General features: G+C 37.8%; 1 protein-coding gene across 4 annotated transcripts in view; it reads right to left on the reverse strand.

Annotated features, from left to right (window-relative positions):
• ODR4 (odr-4 GPCR localization factor homolog) overlaps positions 1 to 18,665 on the reverse strand; it is a 64,362-nt gene that overhangs the window by 926 nt on the left and 44,771 nt on the right. The gene's annotated exons all lie outside the window — the stretch shown is intronic.

Raw genomic sequence — 18,665 nt, forward strand, 5'->3', positions numbered from 1 at the left:
ACTAGTTAAAAGGCACATATTCTCAAATTAGACTTTAAAAATCAAGGTACTTGATATTCAAAAGAAATACATTTAAAACATAATGACACAGAAGCAAGAAGAACTACAATCCTGCAGCCTGTGGAAAGAAAACCACATTCACAAAAAGACAGACACAATAAAAAGCAGAGGACTCTCTACCAGGTGAAGGAACAAGATAAAACACCAGAAAAACATTAAATGAAGTGGAGATAGGCAACCTTCCAGAAAAAGAATTCAGAATAATTATGGTGAAGATGACCCAGGACCTCAGAAAAAGAATGGAGGCAAAGATAGAGAAGAGGCAAGAAATGTTTAACAAAGACCTAGAAGAATTGAAGAACAAACACCTAGAAGAATTAAAGAACAAACAAACAGAGATGAACAATACAACAACTGAAATGAAAAATACACTAGAGGAATCAATAACAGAATAACTGAGGCAGAAGAATGGATAAGCAACCTGGAAGACAGAATGGTGGAATTCACTGCTGTGGAACAGAATTAAGAAAAAAGAATGAAAAGAAATGAAGACAGCCTAAGAGACCTCTGGGACAACATTAAATGCAACAACATTCACATTATAGGGGTCCCAGAAGGAGAAGAGAGAGAGAAAGGACCTGAGAAAATATTTGAAAGATTATAGTCAAAAACTTTTCTAACAAGGGAAAGGAATAGGCACCCAAGTCCAGGAAGCACAGAGAGTCACAGGCAGGATAAAACCAAGGAGAAACAGGCAGAGACACATAGTAATCAAATTGGCAAAAATTAAAGACAAAGAAAAATTATTAAACTCAACAAGGGGAAAACAACAAATAACATAGAAGAGAACTCCCATAAGGTTAACAGCTGATGTCTCAGCAGAAACTCTGCAAGCCAGAAGGGAGTGACATGATATATTTAATCTTGCTGGGAAAGATTACTCTACCCAGCAAGGATCTCACTCAGATTCGATGGAGAAATCAAAAGCGTTAGAGACAAGCAAAAGTGAAGAGAATTCAGCACCACCAAACAAGCTCTACAACAAATGCTGAAGGAATTTCTCAAAGTGGGAAACACAAGAGAAGAAAAGGACCTACAAAAACAAACCCAAAACAATTAAATAAATGGTGATAGGAACATACATATTGATAATCACCATAAATGTGAATGGATTAAATGCTCCAACCAAAAGACACAGGCTCGCTGAATGGATACAAAAGTGAGACCTATATTTATGCTGTCTATAAAAAAGTAAGGGGATGGAAAAAGATATTCCATGCAAATGGAAATCTAAAGAAAGCTGGAGTAGCAATACTCATATCAGATAAAATAGACATTAAAATAAAGAATGTTACAAGAGACAAGGAAGGACACTACATAGTGATAAGGGATCAATCCAAGAAGAACATATAAAAATTATAAATATATAGGCACCCAACATAGGAGCACCTCAATAATAAAGCAACTGCTAACAGCTATAAGAAAGGAAATCAACAGTAATACAATAATAGTGGGGGACATTAGCACCTCACTTACACCAATGGACAAATCATGCAAAATGAAAATAAATAAGGAAACAGAAGCTTTAAATGACACAATAGACCAGATAGATTTAATTGATATTTATAGGACATTCCATCCAAAAACAGCAGATTACGCTTTCTTCTCAAGTGTGCAAAGAACATTCTGTAGGATAGATCACATCTTGGGTCACAAATCAAGCCACAGTAAATTTAAGAAAATTGAAATCATATCAAGCACCTTTTCTGACCACAGCTCTATGAGATTAGAAATCAATTACAGGGAAAAAAACGTAAAAAACACAAACACATGGAGGTTAAAAAATACGTTACTAAATTACCAAGAGATCACTGAGGAAATCAAAGAGGAAATCAAAACTACCTAGAGACAAATGAAAACACGACGATCCAAAACCTATGGGATGCAGCAAAAGCAGTTCTAAGAGGGAAGTTTATAGCTATACAAGCCTACATCAAGAAACAAGAAACATCTTAAATAAGCAATCTAACCTTACACCTGATGGAACTAGAGAAAGAAGAACAAACAAAACCCAAAGTTAGCAGAAGGAAAGAAATCATAAAGATCAGAGCAGAAATAAATGAAATAGAAACAAAGAAAACAATAGCAAAGATCAATAAAACTAAAAGCTGGTTCTTTGAAAAGATAAACAAAATTGATAAACCTTTAGCCAGACTCATCAAGAAAAAGAGGGAGAGAACTCAAATCAATAAAATTAGAAATGAAAAAGGAGAAGTTCCAATGGACACCACAGAAATACAAAGCATCCTAAGAGACTACTACAAGCAACTCTATGCCAATAAAACGGACAACCTGGAAGAAATGGACAAATTCTTTGAAAGGTATAACCTTCCAAGACTGAACCAGGAAGAAACAGAAAATATGAACAGACCAAACATAAGTAATGAAATTGAAACTGTGATTAAAAATCTTCTAACAAACAAAAGCCCAGGACCAGATGGCTTCACAGGTGAATTCTCAAAACATTTAGAGAAGAGCTAACACCCATCCTTCTCATACTCTTCCAAAAAACTGCAGAGGAAGAAACACTCCCAAACTCATTCTACAAGACCACCATCTACAAGACCACCCCGATACCAAAACGAGACAAAGATATTACAAAACAAGAAAATTACAGACCAATATCATTGATGAATACAGATGCAAAAATCCTCAACAAAATACTACCAAACAGATTCAAACAACACATTAAAAGGATCATACACCATGATCAAGTGTGATTTATCCCAGGGATGCAAGGATTCTTCAATATACACAAATCAATCAATGTGATACACCATATTAAAACACTGAAGAATAAAAACCATAAGATCGTCTCAATAGATGCAGAAAAAGCTTTTCACAAAATTCAACACCGATTTATGATAAAATCTCTCCATAAAGTGGGCATAGGGGGAACTTACCTCAACATAATAAAGGCCATATTTGACAAAACCCACAGCAAACATCACTCTCAATAGTGAAAAACTGAAAGCATTTCCTCTAAGATCAGGAACAAAAGAAGGATGTTCACTCCCGCCACTCTTATTTCAACATAGTTTTGGAAGTCCCAGCCACGGCAGTCAGAGAAGCAAAATAAATAAAAGAAATACAAATTGGAAAAGAAGAAGTGAAAGTGTCACTGTTTACAGATGACACAGTACTATACATAGAGAATCCTAAAGATGCCCCCGGAAAACTACTAGAGCAAATGAATGAATTTGGTAAAGTGGCACAATACAAAATTAATGAACAGAAATCTCTTGCATTCCTATACATTAACAACTAAAGACAGAAAGAGAAATTAAGGAAACAATGCCATTCACCACTGCCACAAAAAGAATGAAGTACCTGGGAAAAACCTACCGAAGGAGACAAAAGATCTGTACTCAGAAAACTATACGACACTGATGAAAGAAATCAAAGATGACACAAACAGATGGAGAGATGTACCATGTTCTTGGATTGGAAGAATCAATATTGTGAAAATGACTATACTACCCAAAGCAATCTACAGATTCAATGCAATCTTTATCAAATTAGCAATGGCATTTTTTACAGAACTAAAACAAAAAATCTTTAAATTTGTATGGAAACACAAAAGGTCCCGAATAGCCAAAGCAATCTCTGGGGAAAAAATGGAGCTGAAGGAATCAGACTCCCTGATTTCAGACTTACTACAAATCTAGAGTAATCAACACAGTATGGTACTGGCATAAAAACAGAAATATAGATCAATGGAAATCCCATTGCATTAGGATAGAAATCCTAGAGATAAACCCACGCACCTATGGTCAACTATTCTATGACAAAGGAGGCAAGGATATACAATGGAGAAAAGACAACCTCTTCAGTAAGTGGTGCTGGGAAAACTAGACAGCTACATGTAAAAGAATGAAATTAGAACACTCCCTAATACCATACACAAAAATAAACTCAAAATGGATTAGAGACCTAAATGTAAGACCGGACACTATAAAACTCTTAGAGGAAAATATAGGAAGAACACTCTTTGACATAAATCACAACAAGATCCTTTTTGACTGACCTCCTAGAGAAATGGAAGTAAAAACAAAATTAAACAAATGGGACCTAATGAGACTTAAAAGCTTTTGCACAGCAAAGGAAACTATAAACAAGAGGAAAAGACCACCCTCAGAATGGGAGAAAATATTTGCAAATGAATCAACAGACAAAGGATTAATCTCCAAAATATATAAACAGCTCATGCAGCTCAACATTAAAAAAACAAACAACCCAATCAAAAAATGGGCAGAAGACCTAAACAGACATTTCTCCAAAGAAGACATACAGATGGCCAAGAGGCACATGAAAAGCTGCTCAACATCACTAATTATTAGAGAAATGCAAATCAAAAGTACTATGAGGGATCACCTCACACCAGTTAGAATGGGCATCATCAGAAAATTTACAAACAACAAATGCTGGAGACGGTGTGGAGAAAAGGGAACCCTCTTGCACTATTGGTGGGAATGTAAATTGATACAGCCACTATGGAGAACAGTATGGAGGTTCCTTAAAAAACTAAAAATGGAATTACCATATGACCCAGCAACCCCACTACTGGGCATATACCCAGAGAAAACCAAAATTTAATAAAACCCATGCACCCAATGTTCATTGCAGCGCTATTTACAATAGCCACGTCATGGTAGCAACCTAAATACCCATCAACAGAAGAATGGATAAAGAAGATGTGGTACATATATACAATGGAATATTACTCAGCCATAAAAAGGAACAAACTGGGTCTTTTGTAGAGACGTGGATGGACCTAGAGACTGTCATACAGAATGAAGTAAGTCAGAAAGAGGAAAAGAAATATCAAATATTAACGCATATATGTGGAATCTAGAAAAATGGTACCGATGAACCAGTTTGCAAGGCAGAAATTGAGACACAGATGTAGAGAACAAACGTATGGACACCAAGGGGGAAAGTGGGGCAGGGTGCGGTGGTGGTGTGATGAACTGGGAGATTAGGATTGATATATATACACTAATATGTATAAAATGGATAACTAATAAGAACCTGCTGTATAAAAAAAATATTCAAAAAAAGGAAAAAAATATTAGGACACAAAAGTTGGAAGTAAAATAATGGAAAAGTTATAACAAGAAAATAATTTTTTATTTTTTTATTTTATTTATTTATTTATTTTATTTTTTTTTGCGGTACGCGGGCCTCTCACTGTTGTGGCCTCTCCCGTTGCGGAGCACAGGCTCCAGACGCGCAGGCTCAGCGGCCATGGCTCACGGGCCCAGCCGCTCCGCGGCATGTGGGATCTTCCCAGACCGGGGCACGAACCCGCGTCCCCTGCATCGGCAGGCGGACTCTCAACCACTGCGCCACCAGAGAAGCCCGAAAATAATTTTTTAAAGCACAAATCACTAAATTAATATCAAACAAAATAAGCTTAAAGAGAAAAAGCATTATTATAGAAATGGTCATCACATAATGATAATATGGTACATTTCACCAGGAAAATCTATCAATTTTAAACTTACACGTACCTAATAAAGTGTCATAAAATATACACAGTACAAATTAATAAAATACAGGGAGAGGAACTTCCTGATGGTCCAGTGGCTAAGACTCCATGCTTCCAGTGCAGCAGGTGTGGGTTCAATCCCTGGCTGGGGAACTAAGATCCCATATGGTTCAGCCAAAAAAAATTTTTTTAATTAAAATTTTTTAATAAAATAAAATGCAGGGATAAAGTGACTAATCCACCATCAGAGATTTCAGTTCAGTTCTTTCAATCTTTAATAGATCAAATAACAAAAAATTATTATCTATGTAGATATTTACCACATAAACAAGCTTGATCTAAGGGACATATAAAACAGTGCAACCAAGAATTAGTGAATTAACCATTTTTTCCCGGCTAGCACATAAAGATTTTCAAAAGTTGATAAATTATGTCACTATTAGACAGATTACATTTTAGTACACTGAGATTAAATCTGCCATGATTCTCAAGCTTGCATTCAACACAGTCAACAACCAAAGTGAAAGCTCCCCAACCTCTTCCCATTCATTACTGCTTGCCCACTCCCAACTTGCTGTTTGCCATAATACTCTACTGTACCATTATCCCCATTCACTTACATTTCCCCTCTAAAAGCAGCACACTTCCCTTTATTTTCAACCTTTTCTCTAAGCATTCCTTCTACATCTTTGCCATAAGTAAAACCTAGTTCTTCAAAGAAGGTACCCTTTCCCTTTATTGCTTTCAAGTGGTGATTGTTTATTCTTTCAAAATCCAAACAGCATTTACACTGTAGATCATTGTTCCCACTTGCTTCTGTAAAAAACCTTATGTCCTTTTTAAAAGGGTCATGGTGTTTGTCTGTATCATTTTTTTCTCCATCCTTGGAACTGTCAAGTAATGATATTCTAATCACTCTCCCTCATTTATCAAAATTTTGATACTCAATTCACACAGCCTTCTCTTATGTTTCAAGTTCTATTATCATGTTGGGTATTATCATTATTCTAGCAGACCACCCTTCCATAATATGGACTCTGCTCCTTGACCTCCTCATCTCTTGACCTCCAATAACCTACTTTACATCAGCCATTCACTTCGTTTGCTATCATCTATGTGTTTCTTCCCAAATTACTATTCCAAGCATTCTTGCTTATGATCACAATCATGTCTCCATATTTACCCGTCAACTACATGCGGGATCTTAGTTCCCCAACCAGGGATTGAACCAGTCTGTGCCCCTTGCAGTGGAAGTGTGGAGTCTTAACCACTGGACTGCCAGGGGTGTCCCTCAACTATCAAAATTTTAAGTCTTTTATTTTTTCTCGATCTCCATGGCATTGATGCACTTACAATTCACCACAACATTCTCTTTCTTTCTCTCTCACGGTGTTCTCTCCCATTTCTCTCTCTTCAATTTTTTATTCAGTTTAGATTTCATAGTTCATCCTTTAAATAATATCCTTTAAATAACAGTATTGACAATATCTTACATTTCTTAGCCTTTCTTTGCTTTCAGCTTATCTGTTGGACGAGACCCTCAAATGCTGATATTTACTTTTTCTATTCTTAAAACTGAGAAGTCAAAGACTACTGGGGGCAAAATAATATAAGTTCATTCATTTATTATTACTAACCTCAAATGGGGCTTTACCACTGTCTGGTAATCCTGCTATGTTTGTTTGTTCGGATTGACCTCCCATTATTTGCAATAAGTCTTTGAAATCTTCTCTATGCTCCTCTTTCTTCACTCACAGCAGATGACCTTGCCAACTTCACAGAGATCTGAAGCCATCAGATAAAATTATCTTTAACTTTCCACTACTGAACCTATAAGTCTATATACACATGCACTAATTTTCTTCTCTCTCTGAGCTATTACATTAGAATAGATGTTCCTTCTCTCAAGGCCAATGCTTTAGAGACTATCCCCTTCCACCTTTTCAGGAATCTTACTTTCATGTTTTCTTCTGTATGGTCATCCCTCTTGCTTCTGCATATTCAATCCCTCCCTTTCATCAGTATCTTTCCCCTGAAAATGTATATGCCCCACTACTATGTTTAGCAAATTACTTTCCTGAACCTCAATTTCTGAATTGTTAAAGTATGATAAAAATGAAAATACTTTGTAAACTGTAAAGCACTACATAATAAGAGTTAGTTTAATGTTAGAATTTGTTTCAACCTAAAGATCAAAGCAATTAAGTGATTTCCCAAGGTTTTGTTTCCTAATTGAAAGACCTAGGGATACAACTCAACTCTCCATTATCAACAGCTATTATTTCATTTATAATTAAAATCTAGAAAATTATTTTCAGTAATAGTAACTTGAAAGCACAGAAATATTTTTTAAATGACATAATTTTTGTTTAGATATAGATATTGCAGTCAGCATCTTAGTTTATTGACATTCAGAATTTTTTTTTTTTTTTTTTGCGGTACGCAGGCCTCTCACTGTTGTGGCCTCTCCCGTTGCCGAGCCGCTCTGCGGCATGTGGGATCTTCCCAGACCGGGGCACGAACCTGTGTCCCCTGCATCGGCAGGCGGACTCTCAACCACTGCGCCACCAGGGAAGCCTAACCTTCAGAATTTTAATCATGGTGACAGGTATCAGGCGTATCTACAACTAAATTGGATTTGACTAAAATAGAATCTGAGCTGATTAAAGTACCTTCATCTGTATCATCAAGTTTCCCTTCACAATTCTGTAAACATAAGATCTCCTTAACAAACTGAACAAATGGATTGAAAAATCTTTTCCTAAAAAGAATATATATATATACGGGTAGGAATAAGTTAGGAGTATGGGATTTACAGATATGCACCACTATATATGAAATAGATAAACAAAAAGGATTTACTGTATATAGCACAGGAAACTATATTCAATATCTTGTAATAACCTGGAAAATCTTCTGAAAAAAAACTATATATGTGTGTGTGTGTGTGTGTGTGCATGCACGTATAACTGAATCACTTTGCTGTATAGCTGAAACTAAAACACTGTAAATCAACTATATTTCAATAAGAATTTTTAAAAAACACAAATTCACATACACACACATATGCACACACAAAAGAAAAATATTTTCCTAAAAGGTAAGCCTTTCTAATTAAGAATTTTTGTACGGGGCTATTTTGGGATCAGAATTTAAGTAGTTCCACAGTACAGTATAAACTCTACCTTTATTTGATGGGGCTAATTACGTAAAATATTTACAAAATATTTTTACAAAGATGAAAAAATAAGGAATAATCTGATTATTGAGATAGGTAATACTTACCCAAATGTCTACTCTTCCTAACTATATGTCCTTGGATACAACATATAATAATCAATGTGTGGCGACCTTCAAGATGGCGGAGGAGTAAGACATGGAGATCACCTTCCTCCCCACAAATACATCAAACATACATCTACATGTGGAACAACTCCTATAGAACACCTACTGAATGCTGGCAGAAGACCTCAGACTTCTCAAAAGGCAAGAAAATCCCCACGTACCTGGGTAGGGCAAAAAAAAAAAAAAAAAAAAGAAAAAACAGACAAAAGAATAGGGATGGGACCTGCACCTCTGGGAGGGAGCTGTGAAGGAGGAAAAGTTTCCACACACTAGGAAGCCCCTTCACTGGCGGAGATGGTGTGTGGGCGGGGGTGATGCTTCAGAGCCACGGAGGAGAGCGCAGCAACAGGGCTGCAGAGGGCAAAGCAGAGAGATTCCTGCACAGAGGATCAGTGCTGATCCTCTGCTGATCAGTGCTGATCCAGCTGATCAGTGCTGATCCAGCACTCACTGGCCTGAGAGGTTTGTCTGCTCACCCTCCGGGGCGGGTGGGGGCTGGGAGCTGAGGCTCAGGCTTCAGAGGTCGGATCCCAGGGAGAGGACTGGGGTTGGCTGTGTGAACACAGCCTGAAGGGGGCTAGTGCGCCACAGCTAGCCGAGGGGGAGTACGGGAAAAAGTTTGGACCTGCCTCAGAGGCAAGAGACCATTGTTTCAGGGTGTGCGAGGAGAGGGGATTACTTTCCCGTCTGACCACAGAAGGCACAGCACCACCTAAATGAGCTCCAGAGACACGGCTTTCAGCTCGGACACCAGAGACGGGAATGAAATGCTAACGCTGCTGCCGCAGCCACCAAGAAGCCTGTGTGCAAGCACAGGTCACTATCCACATGCCCCACCCCTCCCCCCACCACGGGAGCCTGTGCAGCCCACCACTGCCAGGGTCCCGTGGTCCAGGGACAACTTCCCCAGGAGAACACACAGCATGACTCAGGTTGTTGTAACGTCATGCTGGTCTCTGCTGCTGCAGGCTCGCCCTGCATTCCAGTTATAACTACCATACCCCTCCCTCCCCTTGGCATGAGTGAGCCAGAGCCCCCTAATCAGCTGCTGCTTTACCCCATCCTGTCTGGGCAGGAACAGAAGCCTTAGGACAACCTACATGAGGAGGTGGGGCCAAAACCAAAGCTGAACGCCAGGAGCTGTGAGAACAAAGAAGAAAAAGGGAAATTTCTCCATGCAGCCTCAGGAGCAGCGGATTAAATTGCCACAATCAACCTGAGGTACCCTGCATCTGTGGAATATCTGAATAGACAACAAATCATCACAAAATTGAGGCGGTAGACTTTGGGAGCAACTGTAGACTTGGGATTTGCTGTCTGTGACTGACTTGTTTCTGATTTTTATGTTTATCTTAGTATAGTTTTGTTTTGTTTTTGTTTTTCGGTACACGGGCCTCTCACTGTTGTGGCCTCTCCCGTTGCGGAGCACAGGCTCCGGACGCGCAGGCTCAGTGGCCATGGCTCATGGGCCTAGCCGCTCTGCAGCATGTGGGATCCTCCCGGACCGGGGCATGAACCCGCGTACCCTGCATTATCAGGCGGACTCTCAACCACTGCGCCACCAGGGAAGCCCTATCTTAGTATAGTTTTTAGCACTTGTTATTATAGGTGGATTTGTTTATTGGTTTGGTTGCTCTCTATTTTTAAATTACTTTTTTATTTTAATAAATTTTTTATTTTATTTTATTCAAAAAAATTTTTTCCTTTCTTTTTTTCTCACTTTTCTTCTGAGCCAGGTGGTTGACAGGGTCTTGGTGCTCCAGCCTGATGTCAGGCCTGAGCCTCTGAGGTGGGAGAGCTGAGTTCAGGACATTGGACCACCAAACACCCCCTAGCCCCACGTAATATCAATCAGTGAGAGCTCTCCCAGAGATCTCTGTCTCAATGCTAAGACCCAGCTCCTCTCAACAACCAGCAAGCTCCAGTGCTGGATGCCCCATGCCAAACAACTAGCAGGACAGGAACACAAACCCATCCATTAGCAGAGAGGCTGCCTAAAATAATACTAAGCTCACAGACACTCCAAAACACACCACCAGACACAGCCCTACCCACCAGGAAGACAAGATCCAGCCCCATCCACCAGAACACAGGCACAAGTCCCCTACACCAGGAAGCATGCACAACCCAATGACCTAACCTTACCCACTGGGGGAAGACACCAAAAACAATGAAAACTACGAACTTTCAGCCTGTGAAAAGGAGATCCAAAACAAAGTAAGTTAAGCAAAGTGAGAAGACAGAGAAATATGCAGTAGATGAAGGAGCAGGTAAAAACCCACGAAACCAAACAATTGAAGAGGAAATAAGCAGTCTACCTGAAAAATAATTCAGAGTAATGAGAGTAAAGATGATCCAAAATCTTGGAAATAGAATGGAGAAAACACAGAAAGGTTTAACAAGGACCTAGAAGAACTAGAGAGCAAATGAACAATGATGAACAACACAGTAAATGAAATTTAAAATTCTCTAGAAGGAATCAATAGTAGAATAACTGAGGCAGAAGAACGGATAAAGTGACCTGGAAGATAAAATAGTGGAAATAACTGCAACATAGCAGAATAAAGAAAAAAGAATGAAAAGAATTGAGGACAGTCTCAGAGACACTGGGGACAAGATTAAACACACCAGTATTCAAATTTTAAGGGTCCCAGAAGAAGAAGAGAAAAAGAAAGGGTCTGAGAAAATATTTGAAGGGATTATAGTTGAAAACTGCCCTATTATGGGAAAGGAAATATTCAATCAAGTACAGGAAGTGCAGAGTCCCATACAGGATCAATCCAAGGAGAAACATGCCAACACATATTAATCAAACTATCAAAAATTAAATACAAAGAAAAAATATTAAAAGCAGCAAGGGAAAAGCAACAAATAACATACAAGGGAATCCCCATAAGGTTAACAGCTGAGCATTCAGAAGAAATTCTGCAAGCCAGAAGGGAGTGGCAGGACATATTCAGAGTGATGAAAGGGAAAAACCTTCAACCAAGATTACTCTACCCAGCAAGGATCTCATTCAATTTCGATGGAGAAATTAAAACCGTTACAGAGAAGCAAAATTTAAGAGAATTTAGCACCACCAAACCAGCTTTACAACAAATGCTAAACGAACTTCTCTAGGCAGGAAACAAGAGAAGGAAAAGACCTACAAAAATAAACTCAAAACAATTAAGAAAATGGTAATAGGACATATCAGTAATTACCTTAAATGTAAATGGATTAAATGCTCCAACCAAAAGACATAGACTGGCTGAATGGATTTAAAAAAAAAGACCCATACATATGCTGTCTAGAAGATACCCACTGCAGACCTAGAGACACATAAAGACTGAAAGTGAGGGGATGGAAAAAAATATTCTATGCAAATGGAAATCAAAAGAAAGCTGGAGTAGCAATTCTCATATCAGACAAAATAGACTTTAAAATAAAGACTATTACAAGAGACAAAGAGGGACACTACATAATGATCAAGGATCAAACCAAGAAGAAGATATAACAATTGTAAATATTTATGCACCCAACATAGGAGCACCTCCATACATAAGGCAAATGCTAACAGCCATAAAAGGGGAAATCGACAGTAAGACACTCATAGTAGGGGATTTAACACCCCACTTTCACCAATGGACAGATCATCCAAAATGAAAATAAATAAGGAAACACAAGCTCTAAATGACACATTAAACAAGATGGACTTAATTGATATTTATAGGACATTCCATCCAAAAACAACAGAATACACTTTCTTCACAAATGCTCATGGAATATTCTCCAGGAAAGATCATATCTTGGGTCACAAAATCAAGCCTTGGTAAATTTAAGAAAACTGAAATCATATCAAGTATCTTTTTTGACCACAATGCTATGAGACTAGATACCAATTACAGGAAAAAAAACTGTAAAAAATACAGACACATGGAGGCTAAACAATAAACTACTAAATAACCAAGAGATCACTGAAGAAATCAAATAGGAAATCAAAATATACCTAGAAACAAATGACAATGAAAACACGACGACCCAAAACCTATGGGATGCAGCAAAAGAAGTTCTAAGAGGGAAGTTTATAGCAATACAATCCTACCCCAAGAAACAGGAAAAAACTCAAATAAACAACCTAATCTTACACCTAAAGCAATAAGAGAAAGGAGAACAAAAACACCCTAAAGTTAGCAGAAGGAAAGAAATCATAAAGATCAGATCAGAAATAAATGAAAAAGAAATGAAGGAAAAAATAGCAAAGATCAATAAAACTATATGTTGGTTCTTTGAGAAAATAAACAAAATTGATAAACCACTAGCCAGACTCAACAAGAAAAAAAGGGAGACTCATATCAACATAATTAGAAATTAAAAAGAAGTAAAAACTGACCCTGCAGAAATACAAAGAATCATGAGAGATTACTACAAGCAACTATGTCAATTAAATGGACAACCTAGAAGAAATGGACAAATTCTTAGAAAAGCACAACCTTCCGAAGCTGAACCAGGAAGAAATAGAAAATATGAGCAGACTAATCACAAGCACTGAAATTGAGACTGTGATTAAAAATCTTCCAACAAACAAAAGCTCAGGACCAGATGGCTTCACAGGCAAATTCTATCAAACATTTAGAGACGAGCTAACATCTATCCTTCTCAAACTCTTCCAAAATATAGCAGAGGGAGGAACACTCCCAAACTTATTCTACAAGGCCACCATCACCCTGATACCAAAATCAAAGATGTCACAAAAAAAGAAAACTACAAACCAAAAACCATATCATAATCTCAATAGACGCAGGAAAACATTTCGACAAAATTCAACACCCATCTATGATAAAAACTCTCCAGAAAGTAGGCATAGTGGGAACTTACCTCAACATAATAAAGGCCATACATGACAAACTCACAGCCAAAATTGTTCTCAATGGTGAAAAACTGAAACCATTTCCTCTAAAATCAGCAACAAGACAAGGATGCCCACTCTCACCACTATTATTCAACATAGATTTGAAACTTTTAGCCACAGCAATCAGAGAAGAAAAAGAAGTCAAAGGAATCCAAAATGGAAGAGAAGAAGTAAAGCTGTCACTCTTTTCAGATTACATGATACTATACATAGAGAATCCTAAAGATGCCACCAGAAAACTACTAGAGCTAGTCAATGAATTTGGTAAAGTAGCAGGATACAAAATTAATGCACAGAAATCTCTTGCATTCCTATAAACTAATGATGAAAAATCTGAAAGAGAAATCAAGGAAACACTCCTATTTACCACTGCAACAAAAAGAATAAAATACCTAGGGATAAACCTACCTAAAGAGACAAAAGACCTGTATGCAGAAAACTATAAGACACTGATGAAAGTAATTAAAGATGATACAAACAGATGGAGAGATATACCATGTTCTTCGATTGGAAGAATCAATATAGTGAAAATGACTATACTACCCAAAGCAATCTACCGATTCAATGCAATCCCTATCAAATTACCAATGGCATTTTTCACAGAAGTAGAACAAAAAATTTCACGATTTGTACAAAACATAAGACCCCAAATTGCTTTGCTTTCTCAAAGCAATCTTGAGAAAGAAAAACAGAGTTGGAAGAAACAGTCTCTGTGACTTCAGACCATACTACAAAGCTACAGTAATTAAGAGAGTATGGTACTGGCACAAAAACAGAAATATAGATCAATGGAATAGGATAGAAAGCCCAGCGCTAAACCCATGCACGTATGGTCATCTTATCTTTGATAATGGATGCAAGAATATACAATGGAGAAAAGACAGCCTCTTCAGTAAGTGGTGCTGGGAAAACTAGACAGCTACATGTAAAAGAATGAAATTAGAACACTCTCTAACACCATACACAAAAATAAACTCAAAATGGACTAAAGACCTAAATGTAAGGCCAGACACTATAAAACTCTTGGAGGAAAACATAGGAAGAACACTCTTTGACATAAATCATGGCAAGATACTTTTTGACCCACCTCCTAGAGAAATGGAAATAAAAACAAAAATAAACAAATGGGACCTAATGAACCTTAAAAGCTTTTGCACAGCAAAGGAAACCATAAACAAGACGAAAAGACAACTCTCAGAATGGGAGAAAATATTTGCAAATGAAGAAATGAACAAAGGATTAATCTCCAAAATATACAAGCAGCTCATGCAGCTGAATAATAAAAAAAGAAACAACTCAATCCAAAAATGGGCAGAAGATCTAAATAGATCTTTCTCCAAAGAAGATATACAGATTGCCAACAGACACATGAAAGGATGTTCAACATCACTAATCATTAGAGAGATGCAAATCAAAAGTACAATGAGGTATCACCTCACACCAGTCAGAATGGCGATCATCAAAAAAATCTACAAACAATAAAAGCTGGAGAGGGTTTGGAGAAAAAGGAACCCTCTTGCACTGCTGGTGGGATGTAAATTGATACAGCCACTATGGAAAACAGTATGGAAGTTCCTTAAAAAACTAAAAATAGAACTACCATATGACCCAGCAACCCCACTACTGGGCATATACCCTGAGAAAACCATAATTCAAAAATAGTCATGTACCACAATGTTCATTTCAGCACTATTTACAATAGCCAGGACATGGAAGCAATCTAGGTGTCCATCAACAAATGAATGGATAAAGAAGATGTGGCACATATATACAATGGAATATTACTCAGCCATAAACAGAAACGAAATTGAGTTATTTGTAGTGAGGTGGATGGACCTAGAGTCTGTCATACAGAGTGAAGTAAGTCAAAGACAAAAACAAATACAGTATGCTAACACATATGTATGGAATCTGAAAAAAAAAAAAAGGTTCTGATGAACCTAGGGTCAGGACAGGAATAAAAATGCAGACATAGAGAATGGACTTGAGGACACGGGGAGGCTGTAAGGGTAAGCTGGGACTAAGTGAGCGAGTGGCATGGACATATATACACTATCAAATGTAAAAGAGATAGCTAGTGGGAAGCAGCCGCATAGCACAGGGAAATCAGCTCGGTGCTTTGTGACCACCTAGAGGGGAATAGGGAGGGTGCGAGAGAGATGAAAGAGGGAGGGGATATGGGGATATACGTACACATATAGCTTATTTACTTTGTTATACAGCAGCAACTAACACAACATTGTAAAGCAATTATACTCCAATAAAGGTGTTTTAAAAAAAAATCAATGTGTACTTCAATTGTATCCATCAAATTTGGATCCATTCAACAAATTCTTGCTCTGCTTACAACAGAAGAGTGTTGTAAAAATCCAAGGAGATAATGTATGTGAAAACACTTTATAAGTGGCAAAAGCCAAGAAAAATAACTGTCATTTCTAACTCCACTTTTTTCTCCTGTCTTTAATCAATTAATCAAAACCCATTAAAATATTAATTTCCTTTTAAGAGGTTATGAATTATATGAGAACTCATTGACTACCTTTAGTTAATATTTAATACCATATTTGATATTCCCAATATAATCACTTATTAGGTTAATATTAGAAATCAAGAAAAATTTACTATTTTGGCTAATTTATATTTAGAAAAATCCTTTAAATAATAGTCAACAAACATAACAAGCATTTTAATAGAACTTGATGATCCCCAACAATTATGGTAATATGGTTTTGAACCAGTTGGCATTTGAGCATTATAGGAATAAGTAAAAGGGGAAGATATTTTATATTTTCACAGAAATGTCACAACAGAAAGAAGACAGACAGACGCATTTTAAAAAGGCAGACTATGGTAAATATAATATTTGGATTATGCTTTTAGGTAATAGTAATTATTTCTCTGGGAACTTCTTTAATAGTCTCCCGTTTCTCCTGCATTTTTGATCATTTTTATTATTTTACTTATTATTTATTTTTACATATTTAGTTTTGGCTGAGTTGGGTCTTCGTTGCTGCGCGTGGGCTTTCTCTAGTTGCGGTGAGCGGGGGCTACTCTTTGTTGCGGTGCATGGGCTTCTCATTGAGGTGGCTTCTCTTGTTGTGGAGCATGGGCTCTAGGCACGCGGGCTTCAGTAGTTGCGGCACGCAGGCTCTGTAGTTGTGGTGCATGGGTTTAGCTGCTCCACGGCATGTGGGATATTCCCAGATTAGGGATCAAACCTGTGTCCCCTGCATTGGCAGGCGGATTCTCAACCACTGCACCACCAGCGAAGCCCCTTGACCATTTTTAAAGTTTGACATATACTAAAGTATATATATATGTGTAGTTAGTCTTTAGTGATGAATGCCATCAACTCCTTCCCTCTCTGTATGCATGTGCTCCTCCCCTGAGAAATGTGCTTTTTCCCCTCCCATGGAAACTAGGCTGGTCCTGTTTGCTCTGACCAATAGAATATGGAGGAATGACATTCCAGGACTTTTGAACACTGACCTTAAGAAGTTAACAATTTCTACCTACTTCCTCTTTGAACATTGATTTTTGGGGCTCTTTTTTTTTGGAATTCAACCACCATGCTCTGAGAAGCCTAAGACCTATGCAGAGGTCATGTGGAGGAGAAACAGATAAACTGCCAACCATGTGGATCAGGTATTTTGGATGTCACAGTTCTTAGGTAATTGAAGCCCTGGCCAACATCATGGGGAGAAGAAGAACCTTTCAGCTTAGCCAGTCTACTCACAAAAACATGGTAGTTTAATGCCAACAAGTTTTGAGGTTGTTATGAAGCCAGAGATAACCAATAGATGTTGATTCGTACCTAGAAATAGGATTCTGTTGGGCCAAACCCAAAACACGTAGCTTTAACTTTGGAACTGAGAAGGAGATGGCTGTACAACCTTCAGCAAACAGTGGTGGTAGAATAACAATGAGGAAATTGTCATTAAAAGGCAACTGTTGTTGTGAAAGGCAACAGTTTCACCTACAGTAATGCGAAAGGTAGAATAAACTTGTGGAAATTGCTAAGGGGAAGAAGTAACCTAATAAACTTGTGGATCTGGTTGAGGAGATTTCCAGGCAGAATATTGAAAATGCCAACTGACTTCTTCTAGCTGGCTAAGATCAAATATGAGAAGAGAGAGATGAACGAAATCAGAAACAGTTGGGTTTTGGAGAAAAATTTATAAAAAATTTTATAAAGGAGCCAGAAATACCTTTTCCAGACAGCAAAAGGTTCTCAAGAAGGAAATGCCTTATGGGCAAAGATCAAATCTAGGGAATTGCTAGTGAAACAGAGCATCAGGGTAAGTTAGGATCAAGGGTGCAGCTGTAATAATCTTTAAGACTTCAGAAATATTTAAGCCAGTGCCTCATAGATCTCTTAGCTATACAAAAAGACTTACAAGAATCTTAGGAGCAAAGACTGTACTCCTCTTAGCTAGACAATGGGTATCTAAGATTTTTAAGGGTATCGTCCTTCAGCACCTTGACTCTCTGCTCAAAGTAGAAAGAGAGGTCCGTCTTGAACATTTGTCGGCATGCCTTTTGTCTAATGGAATGGATAATTTGATTCATAGTAAATACATGATTTTAAAAGGAATTACATCAGTTTAGTCTAAAAGGGAGAGACAGCTCAAAATAAAAAGATGCTTCTGGGCCTTGAACCTTTCTCAACCTGCTTCAATAGGAGGCAGGTTGAGAAAGCTACTCAGCTTCAAATATAAGCCATTTCTCATGGAAAATGACTCAGAGTAGAGCCAAAATCTTGTATGGAAGAGCCAAGAGATGAGGACCACTCTCAAGAAGAATTAGGTTCTAACTGACATACATTCTCTGCTCGTAGAATCATGACGAATTAGACATGTGTCCCACTGGAGTTCAGAA

This window comes from Stenella coeruleoalba (genome assembly GCF_951394435.1).
Source record: "Stenella coeruleoalba genome assembly, chromosome: 1".
Taxonomy (NCBI): Eukaryota; Metazoa; Chordata; class Mammalia; order Artiodactyla; family Delphinidae; genus Stenella; species Stenella coeruleoalba.